Source organism: Tursiops truncatus, chromosome 13 (genome assembly GCF_011762595.2).
Source record: "Tursiops truncatus isolate mTurTru1 chromosome 13, mTurTru1.mat.Y, whole genome shotgun sequence".
NCBI lineage: Eukaryota > Metazoa > Chordata > Mammalia > Artiodactyla > Delphinidae > Tursiops > Tursiops truncatus.
The window spans coordinates 4,297,225-4,310,867 of record NC_047046.1 but is presented as its reverse complement, the minus strand read 5'-3'; the positions used below and the strand labels follow the sequence as shown (position 1 = coordinate 4,310,867).

The following is a 13,643-nucleotide window of genomic DNA, read 5'->3' as shown; positions in this document are numbered from 1 at the left end:
CCGGTACCGTGGCACGCAACCGTGGCCTGAATCTTGGTATCTGAGCAGCAGCGAATTAGTTTGCAGATCCTCACAGAACCTCTCTTCAACACTGCCCCCTGTGGCCCTGTGGAGTAATGACAGAAGTTCCTTTTCTGCTTGATACTTAACAAGACGATTGTTTTTGAACTATAAAAGCAACCAAGGACACTGAAGGCTTTAGTATGGGAGGAAATCAAGACGGGAATTGTTACCTTTACTAATGAGGCTTGTATTTCTTGAGGAATTACTTGGTGCTGGTAGTGGTGTGGTACGGCAACGTATGTTTCTCATCTTTATGAGAAGAGTCAGACTGCTTGCTTCTTTCATGCTAACAATGTCGAAACTTTATTCAGAAACCAACTGAGGGACTTCCCTGGCGGCGCAGTGGTTAAGAATCCACCTGCTAATGCAGGGGACGCGGGTTCGAGCCCTGGTCCGGGAAGATCCCACATGCTGCGGAGCAACTAAGCCCGTGCACCACAACTACTGAGCCCGCGTGCCACAACTATTGAAGCCAGCGCGTCTAGAGCCCGTGCTCCGCAACAAGAGAAGCCACTGCAATGAGAGGCCCGCGCACCGCAACAAAGAGAAGCCCCCGCTCGCCGCAACTAGAGAAAGCCCGCGTGCAGCCACGAAGACCCAACGCTGCCAAAAATAAATTAATTAAGAAAAAAGCATCATGCACGTCTAGTTGATGTCTTATCTAAAATGTAATTAAATGATTAATTTTGAAATTCATTGTTTCATATCTGGCTTTTTACTTGATAGTAGATTTTACCAAGGGGGCAGGAATCAAGTGTTTTGCTCATCCCCTGACACATAATGGAGGGCCTGATAAAATTGTTGATACTCAAAAACACCTGCCAAATAAAAGTTGGATGAGCCAAAGAAATGTTATTTCACACTTCTATTAAACATTGAACATTGTTACCAAATTCCAGGGCAGGCTACATTTCAACTCAAAGGCAACGGGCACCTTCCAGGTGAACAAGCTACGGAAAGTACATCTTGGAATTGAAATTATTCCTCCAAACTTTTGATGTATAAGAAACCGGTGCCCAGTTCAGACTTCAGCAATTGCTCGTGTTTGATTGATTGTGTTTCTTCAGAGGTGAAAGTTACAAACTGGCTCTAAAGGAGAAACTTATCAAGGAGGTATTGATTTTCTCTAAGTGTCTCAGAGGCAAGGCTGGTCCCTAAGACAGGCAGCAGGAGGCTGCCATCTCCTCTAAAGCATTCAGAAAACCAGCATCATTAGTGCCATTGTTGGTGTTTTCCACTGAAATCTTATGACTATTGCACTGAATTGGCCAGCATCTTTCCAATCATGGATTGAGTATCCCAAACCACGTTGGCTCTTCCAAGTATATCATTTGTCTCAAGACTGTTTGCACAGAATGAATAGATTTGCAAGAGCTGAACCCTCAAACTTGGATTGCAGAGGGAGAGTTATAGCCACTTGATCACAGGCTGGGGCTTGTTTGGCTACAGTTTCCAAAAGAGAGTTCCCACTCAGTGCAGACAGGACCTCTCAGGGAGAGGGAAGGGAAGATTGCTTGTAATTTAGCACTGCATGGGTTATAAACATGGCTATTTACATATATTCATGTAATCTTGAAAGATTTATTTTCCCTATTTTCCAAAGGACAAAACTGAGACTTACAGGAGTTGTACCGTGTACATTCACCTGGATAGCAGGTGACAGGTGGAGCTGGTGTTTGAACTCAGAACCACTGAACTCTCAAGTTCCAATCCTTTCCATAAAGAATGACAATGACACTTCAGTTCATATCACAAATCCAAAAGCATGGTTCACTGCCCAGAGGTGTACTGAGATTTTTCTGAAGGGGCATCTGGAGTTAGAAGGAAAAGTATCAAGATTGACTAATAATGAGGCCCAGCTTAATAAGAACTACTTATTTGTTATTCCAGTGCCAAAGCATAATTAGTTTCCAAATGTGGTTTCACTCATGTTTGTTCTGTTATTCTAGATTCAGGCTTTTTTTTTTTTTTTACATTCACTAATTTTAGTAGATTTTTAAAAAATCACTCAGTAATTATAATATCTAATTATATTACAGAGAATAACCTTATTCTTTTCTGGAAGTAAACATGTGCCTTATATTAAGGCAGTCAAAGCATCTTATTGGCATGGCCCCAGAAGGCCAGGGGTGGCCTTTGACCCCATGAGATGAGGAAGCAAAGCAATCTATTTTATTTTGTTTTATTTATTTAGTTATTGGCTAATTTTTGTTTTTGTTTTTTTTGCGGTACGCGGGCCTCTCACTGTTGTGGCCTCTCCCATTGCGGAGCACAGGCTCTGGACGCGCAGGCTCAGCGGCCATGGCTCACGGGCCCAGCCACTCCACGGCATGTGGGATCTTCCCGGACCGGGGCACGAACCCGTGTCCCCTGCATCGGCAGGTGGACTCTCAACCAGTGCGCCACCAGGGAAGCCCTATTGGCTAGTTTTGAGAAGGAAGACATGCTTTTAACAGGACTTGAGCTGAAAAGCAGAGCCCTTCCCTGTTGCATCTTGCTGCCGTGTGAAGCTTGACAATTACATCAACATGGACGAGAGAAGAGCCAGGAGGAGAAGATGAGTCCTGGTGCCATTGTTTGAGCCACCAATCCCTGCCCTGTCTAAATGCAATGCTCCTCACAGGCAGTTACACCAATAAACTCCCTTTTGTACCATTGCTATTTTGAATTAGATGTTCTGTGTTGCTCAAATAGTCAGGCAAGTAGCCTGAAGAATTTGCAGCACGGGGGCACCCTTGTCGTACTCAGGATGCCGACCACCTTGGGTTTGTCTTAAAAGGTAGAATAGGGCTTCCCTGGTGGCGCAGTGGTTGAGAGTCCGCCTGCCGATGCAGGGGACGCGGGTTCGTGCCCCGGTCCGGGAGGATCCCACATGCCGCGGAGCGGCTGGGCCCGTGAGCCATGGCCGCTGGGCCTGCGCATCCGGAGCCTGTGCTCCGCAATGGGAGGGGCCACAACAGTGAGAGGCCCGTGTACCGCAAAAAAAAAAAAAAAAAAAAAAAGGTAGAATAAGTGTTGTATTTAGCCATTTTCATCCATCCATCCATCCATTCTCTAAATATTTACTGACTGTGCCTTTGTTGGCTTTGTCCTTCTCACGTGCGGCTTCCTACTGTCTGAGTTCCATCTCTGTCTGAACCCCTCACGTCAACTGGCTCCCCTTCTGGCATTTCAAATTTCCATAAACAAAAACACCATGCCCAGGTCTGAAATCCAGTCTGTCAAGGATCCCCTCCACGGGGACACATTTGCTGGTGCTGTCACTGTCACTATTCTGTGCATGTAGGATGTGCTGTCAGAGATACTCCCTTTCTGGGCTACAAGAATCATGCTGACCTCCTTCTGGGTGTGCCCATGTTGACCCTGATAGTAATCCCACCTCTGTCTCACGGATACAGTATCTCTTCTGTGATATTCACTCCCAGGGATCCTTCTCCATGAGCACCGCTGATGTGCAGATCAGACACTTCTTATTTTTATCAGCACAAATAATGTGCGGAGTTTACTGATGCCCACACTCTGTGATGTTCAATCACTAGTCAAGTGCTTTGATCCTGGATGTTCCAATCAGGTATCCGAACACAGTGTAACCACCCAAGCAGACTTCTTCAACAGCTTAGATCCTCAGCCCCTAATTAGTGAAGATGATGAAAATTTCCCCCCAAGCATGAATTTTTTTTGCAAGAGTCAGTACATTAGGCAACGGGCGGGGGCACTCAACAGCCTCTTTCCTTTGACTGTTAAACTATTTTGGGGGGAGGTTTTACCATATATCTTGAAGTCACTTTGACCTACAAGTAGCTACAAAACAAACGGCCAAAACAGAGAGCATTCCGTTATTTGTCCATCTGAATGGGCTGGAATTTGTTATGGTTGATTTCTTTGATCTACATGTTGCTAAACCACTCAATCAAATGATTTCCTCTTTCCTTGCAGGGGATTGGGCGAATCACCCTTCTTCATGTTAGCATGTGCTGTAGAGAGAATTGCCAGTGGCACTCAGGGGGACTAGTGGCTCTCAATCTTTCCCAAGCCTAGCTTCCACCCAAGTAAGCAGTGCTCCCCAAACGAGTCCCGCATCACCATGCCCACCACAGCAGCCATGGCTGACAGCCGTTCCCAGATGTACCCTCTCCTCCCGCACATTCCTCACCTCTTCATTCAACCTTCCACCGGTATATAGTTTTTGGATCCTCCACTGTATTGCGAGCGCTCTCCTTGGTGCTGAAGATACATCAGTGGAAAAAAATAGAGGAAACGTGCTCAGAGATCTTACATTTCATAAAAGGGTAAACAACAAAATATAAACCTCAGAAGTAATTAAGTTGTGTTAAATTCTGAAAGGTCATAAGTACAGTGGCGAACAAAAAGGGAAGAGATAGTGGCGATCCGGGTTGCTAGTGATGGGAATGGGTGACAATTTGAAACAGGAGGTGACAAGAGTCTTTAAGAATATATTTGAGGGCTTCCCTGGTGGCGCAGTGCTTGAGAATCTGCCTGCTAATGCAGGGAACACGGGTTCGAGCCCTGATCTGGGAGGATTCCACATGCTGCGGAGCAACTAGGCCCATGAGCCACAACTAATGAGCCTGCGCGTCTGGAGCCTGTGCTCCACAACAAGAGAGACCGCGACAGTGAGAGGGCCGCGCACCGCGATGAAGAGTGGACCCCGCTTGCCGCAACTAGAGAAAGCCCTCGCACAGAAACGAAGACCCAACACAGCAAAAATAAATAAATAAATTAATAAACTCCTACCCCCAACATCTTCAAAAAAAGAGAAGAATATATTTGAGCAAACACCTGAAGAAAAGGAGAGATTTAGCCATGTGACTATCTGTGTCTCAAAGTATCACCATTGAAACGGTGACAGTAACACCCTTCACCTCATAGGCTTGTGGTGAAGGTCAGAATGACTCATGCACATGAAATGTTTAGAAAAATACCTGGCTCATGGGAACGGTCAGTAAGTATTAGTACTTAATTATCTGTAACATCATATGCAGGGGTGGGGTGAGGTTTACAGCATCCATGTTATATATCCACACAATATGCAGAGTCTACAAATGGTGGCTGTTTTCAGTATTGTTGTACTAGCTGTTACAGTTCATGAGCAGAAAATGCCTGCATTTCAGTGCCTGATGTCTAGCTGGATAGAATGTTTCATTCCCCGCCTCGGGCTAAGAGAAGTCACCGCATGGGATGCAGGTATCAGCTCCATCAGGAAATTAATGAGAAATGCAGCCTCTCAGGTCCCAACGCAAACCTACCAAATCAGAATCTACACGTTATTAACATTCCCAGGAGAGGCACAGGCATGCTAGATATTGAGCTGTTCTTTTATGAGTAGCGAGGATGGTGGTAGTAAATTGGGATGGGCTGGCCATCTTCTGAGCTGTCTCAGGCATGTGGCTGGGACAGAGGCTGTTTCCATGTCTGTAGCCTGTATCCGTGTCTGCTCTTTGTATCCCCGATCCATGAAGGGGACTCTAAGCTCTCAGATCGATCACAATCACCTAAAGAAAGTTGGTAAAGGATGACAGTGAAGGGTGGAAGCATCTTTTTTATTTTTAACATCTTTATTGGGGTATAATTGCTTTACAATGGTGTGTTAGTTTCTGCTTTATAACAAAGTGAATCAGTTATACATATACATATGTTCCCAGATCTCTTCCCTCTTGCGTCTCCCTCCCTCCCACCCTCCCTATCTCACCCCTCCAGGTGGTCACAAAGCACCGAGCTGATATCCCTGTGCTATGCGGCTGCTAGGGTGGAAGCATCTTAAATGAGGAATCATCCCAAGTCCAGGCTTGAGAGGAAACTGGCTTGAAGTCAAGATTACTTTGCTTTTTACATGTGGAGATGCAGCCACTCAGAAAAGGGCCACAAAAAGGCACAGCAAATCACTGTAATACACTTCGTCTTACAAAACCCATTCTCTCTTTAAAATTTTGCATTTCTCACTGTTTCCCTATAAATCCTCCAGGCTCAAAGAAAGAGTTGTTCACCAGGAATCAAGAGCCCTGAATGTTTTAAACTCCTGTGACTTGTGTTGTTTTATCTATCCCTCAGTTTGCTAATGATCAATCCAATGAATAGCATACTTGAAACAATTGTGGCAATAGCTTCTTGGAGTTGTCCCCAAGGCTGCTACTCAAGAAACACCAAAACAAAACAAAACAAACAAAAATTTGAGCCGCTGGTATTATATTTAATGTTCAACCCAGAATGAAGCAAAGAAGTTTGGGTTCGTTTACAACAGTCTGTTTATTTTTATAATTTAGTTTTTTTATTGAAGTATGGTTGATGTACAATGTCATACCAATCTCTGCGGTACAGCAAAGTGACTCAGTTATACACACATAGACATTCTTTTTTTTCATATTCTTTTCCATTATGGTTTATCACAGGATATTGAATAGAATTCCATGTGCTATATAGTAGGACCGTATCATTTATCCATCCTATATATAATAGTTTACCTCTGCTAATCCCAAACTCCCAGTCCTACCCTCCCCTACCTTCCACCCCCTTGGCAACCACAAGTCTGTTCTCTATGTCTGTGGGTCTGTTTCTGTTTTGTAGATAGGTTCATCTGTGCCATATTTTAAATTCCACATATGAGTGATATCATATGATACTTGTCTTTCTCCGTCAGACTTACTTCACTTAGTATGATAATCACTAGGTTCATCCATTTTGCTGCAAATGGCATTATCTTTTTTATGGCTGCGTAGTATTCCACTGTGCATATGTACCACAACTTCTTTATCCATTCATCTGTTGATGGACATTTAGGTTGTTTCCATGTCTTGGCTATTGTGAATAGTGCTGCAATGAACATAGGGGTGCATGTATCTTTTTGAAGTATAGTTTTGTCCAGGTATAGGCCCAGGAGTGGAATTGCTGGATCATATGGTAGTTCTATTTTTAGTTTTCTGAGGAACCTCCATACTGTTTTCCATAGTAGCTGCACCAACTTACATTCCCACCAACAGTGTAGGAGGGTTCCCTTTTCTCCACACCCTCTCCAGCATTTGTTATTTGTAGACTTTTTAATGATGCCCATTCTGACAGGTGTGAGGTGGTACTTCATTGTAGGTTTTTTTTAAAAAAATTTATTTACTTATTTATTTTTGGCTGTGTTGGGTCTTTGTTTCTGTGCGTGGGCTTTCTCTAGTTGCGGTGAGCAGGGCCCACTCTTCATCGCGGTGCGCGGGCCTCTCACTCTCGTGGCCTCTCTTGTTGTGGAGCACAGGCTCCAGACGCGCAGGCTCAGTAGCTGTGGCTCACGGGCCTAGTTGCTCCGCGGCATGTGGGATCTTCCCAGACCAGGGCTCGAGCCCATGTCCCCTGCACTGGCAGGCAGATTCTCAACCACGGTGCCACCAGGGAAGCCCCATTGTAGTTTTGATTTGCATTTCTCTAGTAATTAGCAAGGTACAACAATCTGTTGACGACCTGCTTCCACTGTCTCTGGTCACCCTTTGAATGGAGTGTATGTGTCCCTCATTGTGTTAAGAGCTACTCTACTTGCCAGCGAGCAAGATCCATCTTTCTCCAAAAGCAACATCTTTTTACCCCATGTCTAGTGAACCAGGAGAGCCTGTTGAAAACCCAGCAGGGAAGGAGACAGGAATAGCGGGTTTCCAGACTATGGTAACATCGTTACCTCTAGTGGCAAAAAATGGAAACACAAACATCACAGAAAAGATTGGAGACAGATTCCCATCCTAGCATGATTTTCTATATAAGTAACACCCCGTTACCCACCCAACGAATCAGAGCTAGAATTTGGGTTATTTCCTTACGAGATTTAAATTTAAATTTCTCACTACCACAAGCCAAGGCTCCAAGAGGAATGGAATTTCTAGGATGTTCTTGAAGCTACGTTTCAAGCTAGTTTCTATTACAATTCTTTTTTTCTCCCCTGCCACTGGCTAGTGTGTGAATAATAGCCAGAAAAATATTGGCTTTTACTGCATGCATAAGAATGACCTTGGGTTTCCTTCAGCTCGATTTTTTACTGTATGTCTTGCCCTGATTTATACAGAAATATGGGCTTGTCAACATTTCCTCCAGCAAACCTGTGTGGGAATTCAGTCCAACGTATGTTTTCGTTTTGCTTAATTTCTTCGCTTGCCAACAGAGCCATTCATTTTTATCCCATCCAATTTTATATTGTGACTTGCTTTTCAGGCGCCCATATTTTCTGAATCACAGTGCTGCCGTTCGCTTTTATAATACCACAAATAAAATATAAGAATCCATCTACCAGCAATATTTTGTGGCATTTCTTCCCCTGATTTGTACCCATATCCACTTAAGCCAACATATTTCTTTTATTTATGTAATTTTACACCTTTTTAAAATCAGAGCTAATGGACCGTTCTATTATATTCCCATCGGTTCCCTGCTACATTCCAATATAGATTATGATGTATTTACACGGGCAGAAGAATATGTTTTCTCTACAAAATTCTCTCATAGCTCTTTCAGCGAATTCACCGTAAAAATCACTCAGATCCTCCTACAAATATTTCGCATTAAATCAGGATGTTTTACACTGTGGTATGCTTTAAATGTTGGAAAGTAAAGTACTTGTGACTTCTTCTTGAAGGGGCCCTCAGTGAGTGACACGGAACCGGTGTTTGCTGGACACAGACGCCTCTTTGCATGAAATATTTTATTTAAGTTCCCAAACCCTGAGGTTATGTTGGTACCTACGAGTGTGGACCTCAGAAGAAAGACCACAACCCGGGGGCTGCTGCTGCCTCCAGAGGGTGTAAGACGGAACCCCTCTGGGGCTGAGACCCAGACTTCTGAGGAGGTGGCCCTGCCCAGGGTGGGTTGGTGTCTCCTAAGCTTGTGATGAGGCTGGTTCTAGGAGTGTGAAAAGAAGCCGAAGTTACCAAGAAACAGTTTTGTTTGATGTAGAAAGTTCTAGCAAGTAAAATCTGACCCAGAGATGAGCAAGCACATAGGAGGCAACAGAACCTGAGACAGGCTGGGACCTGGGACCCTTTACTGGAGGGCTTGCACCTGGACGAACTGCCTCTGCAAGCAACAGATACAAAGAAACTGTAAGGGGCTAAAAGTAACCGCACACAGGCGCAGTTGGGGCAAATGATGAACAACAAGATACAAAAAGGCCAAAACCCAGCTGCCACTTCTGAGGCGCCTGGAACAAAAGCAGGATACTGCGCATGCCCCCTGCACACAGCATCCCCAAGGGGGTGCACAGACCACCTAAGCTGCCCCTCCAGCCCGACTCCTGGACCCACCCTTCTTCTCAGGGAGCGAGCGCCCCAAGGGAGCCTGCCACTTGATTTCACTCTCCCCTGCTGCAGCAGGATCCCCAAAACGCCTTGCCTGAATTTCTCTTCCAGCCTCTTATCAATTGCTAGTTATTAAAGAGTCCAAGGACCCTGGTCGGTAACAAAGCCATCGGCGTGTCATGCAGTAAGGGTGGGACACAACTTCTGGAAACACCCGGGCACCGAGCTACCTGGTGAATGTGAAGTCAGAAGCCTCCTGCCTGGGATGGATTCAGCTCCAGCCCCCGCCACCTGTGTGACCCTGGACAAACGACTGGACATCTTTAAGCATCTGTTTCCTTGCCTGTAAAATGGCTCTAAGGGGAGCATATACCTGTAGTGTTTGCATAAAGATTCAATGCGTCAACTCACTCCTTATGCCCAGAAGAGCATCTAACTTATGTGCTCCAAAATACTATTGTCATTGCAAGCTAGGCCATTTTAATTTAATATTTCTGAATACTGGTTTCTTCAGTGGTAAAATGGATAATATGCAGAGCTTTACAAGAATAATTCACCCAACAAATGGTCACGAGTTACACACTATGCCGGGCATGGCTCCAGGAGCTGGGGAAGCAGGGTTGAATCGTCATGCTCCGTGGAGCTTTCATTGAGGGCTGGACGGGTGGCCCTGGGGACAAATAAGCAAGTAAACAAATAAATGAACAACATAATGAAGCAAGGAAGGCCCATAACAAGTGCTCAGTAAATCGTAGTTACAACTGGATGGGGCATAGGATGGACTAAATCTTTATCCAGAAAGAGAGAGAGAGAGAAACAGAGGGTGTGAGGATATGTTAGAAGGAAGATAAATGTGGGCATCACAGTCAGAAAGGGGTTTTGTTATTTTCCCCGTGGTATTTTGGACTGAGAACTGCATTAGTTCTACAACTTGGAGAGAGTAATATTCAGCACTGGAAGGTTAGAGATGATAGGGAAGCAGGAAGTGCAGACTGTAAGCCTGCAGAGAAGAGGGAAAGGCAGGGGGGAAGCTGGATACATTTTTAGGGCTATTTTTACGGTTTTGTTGTTCATATGATCTTATAGGAGGAGGGAAAGGTGAACAGCCTGATTCATCAGCCAGTATAACGCACTCTTGGATGAATTCAGAAGGTGAGAAACGTGTGTGTGTGTGTGTGTGTGTGTGTGTGTGTGTGTGTGTGTGTGTTTGGGCTGGAGAGAGAGAGAGTGAGAGAGAGAGAGAGAGAGAGAGAGAGAGAGAGAGAGAGAGAGGAGTAGCAGAAGCAGATACAGAAGAAGATAGCCCTGCTGTTTTAGGGGCACCAGACAGCCCACATGTGTTTTATAACTGCATCTGCTTCTGAGGTCACATCTAGGCTAGCCAAATGGAAGGAATCTTGGGAAATTATCAGCAAGAGTTTTCTTTCTTTTTTTTTTTTTTTTAAACAAAGACACGCAAACAGTAAAAGCCACAAGCCTCGCTCCCCAGACCTATTAGAGCTGGCATTTAACTATGACCCCTCGGGCCTGTGTGCTGTGTCCCAGGCTGCCTTCTCCCACCGCCGCCAAGTGGAATCAACGTGGGGACCCAGTGAGCTGCCGTCACCCCAGCCTGGGTCCAGCTTTCCAAAGGTGATCTCCTGGGGTACCTGCTCCACGCTGACTGCATTGCCCAGCCCACCCCCAGCTCCTCCGAGGCCTGGCACCTCTGTGTGCCTGAGTCTGGGGACACAAAAGGATTTTCAGTTGCTCATTTTCTCTCTCTTTGATTCTCATCCACTCACGGGATTTTAAGTTTTCTTTCCTTTTGAAAAGCTTTCTGGGCTCAGGGTGCCCTCGGTTGCAGAAAGATGGTGACACAGGGCACAGTCAGCTTGGCTTCCTTTCCGAGGCTAGACTGAGCCTCCGGGGGGAGAGGAGGGCGGCCTGAGCCCTGTCCTAGAAGAGGAGACGAAGGAGGCTGTCCCAGCGCTGGGCCAGGGGCGCGCGGAAGGGGTGGCAGCAGGGGTCTCTGCGCTGGTGTATTGTCAGGAGGCGGGTCGCTCTACCTCCCACTCACCCCCAGACCTACAGGAACAGGAAGCACCTGATCGGGCGGCACCTGAGGCAACCGCGAGGGGAGAAGCTCGGGGTGCTGGTGAAAGTCTTGGGGAAAGAGGAGGGGATGAGGGGCGGTGGGAAGTTGGGCTGAAAATGCTATTGCGGGAACAATTCTGCAGGAGAGGGGGCTCTTCCCTCCTGAATAGTTAACTGAAGCACATTGCGTTAAAACTCCGTGAGTAAACAAGGGTCACTAGTGAACAGTTAACCTTTCTTCCAATACAGTTAACGGTGTATTTCTATACGTATATTTTGAGTCTTTACACACGCGCACCTAAAATACAGGTAAATGTCCAGCTATATGAGCATAGATCCCTTGTTCACTGTTGTGTATTCTCTTAGTGGGCCGAAGATGGTTACACATCAGATGAACGGGATTTTTAATTCCTGAAATCGCGAGCTCCCAAGACAGCAGAGCAATTTACAAGTGGGAGGCGCCCACAGCCTGCCCCAAGGGACGGCCGGCAGGTGGGGAAAGGATCCGCATCACAGTAGCAGGTACCCGGCGCAGAATTCCAGCGCCGCAGGGGCGAAGGACCGAGTCTGCGAACTTGCAGTTTCTTCGCGGGTGGAGCCGGTTTGCGCGGACGAGCTGTGCGGGTCACCGGTGAGAGCCGCCCCGGCACGTCCATCTGCCTCCGGCAGTGCCACTTCCCCAGCGCACAAGGCACCCTGCATCCCCGCCCGCGCGCTTCTCCCCCTGCGCCCCGCTCACCTCCAGCCCAGCATCCGCGCGGTAGGGGCCCCGCCCCTGGGCCGGGGATAGTCCTGGAGGCCCCGGGCGGGGACAGAAACGGGGGTGGGACCGGGGGGCGGCGGCAGTAGAAAAGTTGCTGGTGGCAGAGCGCGGGCAGCGGCGAGGGCACCGAGGGACCGGGGCGCAGGCATCCGAGACGCTGCCGGGCTTGGGGCTCAGCCGCGGGGTCCTCCACTCGCGCGGGTCAGCGGCGGGATGCGAACGGCGGGACCTCAAGATGCGCCCCGAGGGTGCGCCCCGGGGCTGTGCCGGCCGCTGAGCTGGATGCTGGCGCGCCGGGAAAGGCGAGGCAGGAGCGCGGCTGTCTCTCCCCTCCACCCCGCCCCCAGCGCTGGGCAATTTCCTCCAGGCTTCCAGGGGCACCGGAGAGAACCTGAACTTGAGTTCAGTCTCCGGGCTCTGGCAAGGGCGTTGGTCCCATTTGGAGCCCCTCGGCGGGGGGCCCCATCCCTGGAATTGCGGACTCCATTGGGTTCTGCGTACCGGGTCTCCCCTACCTGAGACCACCTGCAGACCGGTTCCTGATCCATGGGTGTACAAGGCAGCGAAGGAAGGGGTGCTGAACACGGTTTGCCGAGCACCCCAATACTCTGAGGGACTGTGGGACTCGGAATGGGGAGCCGAGTTTTTTGCACTCTTTCCCCAAATCCCGGGGCCCCATCCGTCTCTCACCTCAATTATGTCAAACTGGGACTGGGAATCCAAGGGGTGAGCCGGTCTCTGAACCCGTCTTTCCCCAGCCTTCTGCTCCCGAGAGCCGGCCTAGACCCTCGGAAATGACTCGCGCTCCCAGCGCAGCTCGCGGGGAGCCCCCCTCTTGGCCGAGGTGTGGGATCATCCCCGCGGGCAACTCCCCGGGTCCAAGGAGGTTGGGAGAGTGCTCATCGGGACTGTGGGGCTCACTGGTGTCTGGGAGCAGTGGGTGCATCTCCAGATCAGAGGCGAGCTTATTACCTTTGCTGTTTTTATGATGCACACGTGGCATCGGGGTGGAGCCGAGCAGACCCAGATCAGTAGGGAAGGAGGCGGCTTCCACGCCCAGGAGCAGCCGACCACGTGTGCCCTCCAGGCCCCGCTCAGGCTCGGGTGAGCGCGAGGCTGGGGAGGAGAGAGGCTCGCCTCCATCCGGATTGAGGCTGCGCTCACAGTGGGTCTTCAGGGGTCCCGGGACGCCTGGGCGCGGGCATGAGGTGAGAAAAACACTTCCCTCGCCACCGGGCGAAAGGTCTACAGGTTCCTGTCTCTGATCTTGGTGGGACCTGTAGGTTAAACTCATTCGCAGTGGGGCGCAAGGTCTGCTTTCAGCGCCCAGGGTTCTACCCCAGCCCAGAGAGAAAGATACACACTACTATATATAAAAAAGATAACCAACAATGACCTACTGTATAGCACAGGGAATTATATTCAGTATCTTGTAATATCCTATAATGGAAAAGAATCTGAAAAAA

General features: G+C 48.0%; 1 long non-coding RNA gene across 1 annotated transcript in view; it reads right to left on the bottom strand.

Annotated features, from left to right (window-relative positions):
- Positions 1-4,256: 4,256 nt before the first annotated feature.
- Positions 4,257-13,643, bottom strand: part of LOC141276242 (uncharacterized) — a 163,674-nt gene continuing 154,287 nt past the window's right edge. Inside the window, exon 3 of the long non-coding RNA XR_012325506.1 lies at positions 4,257-4,287. This is a non-coding gene — a long non-coding RNA (uncharacterized lncRNA). The remainder of the gene's footprint in view (positions 4,288-13,643) is intronic.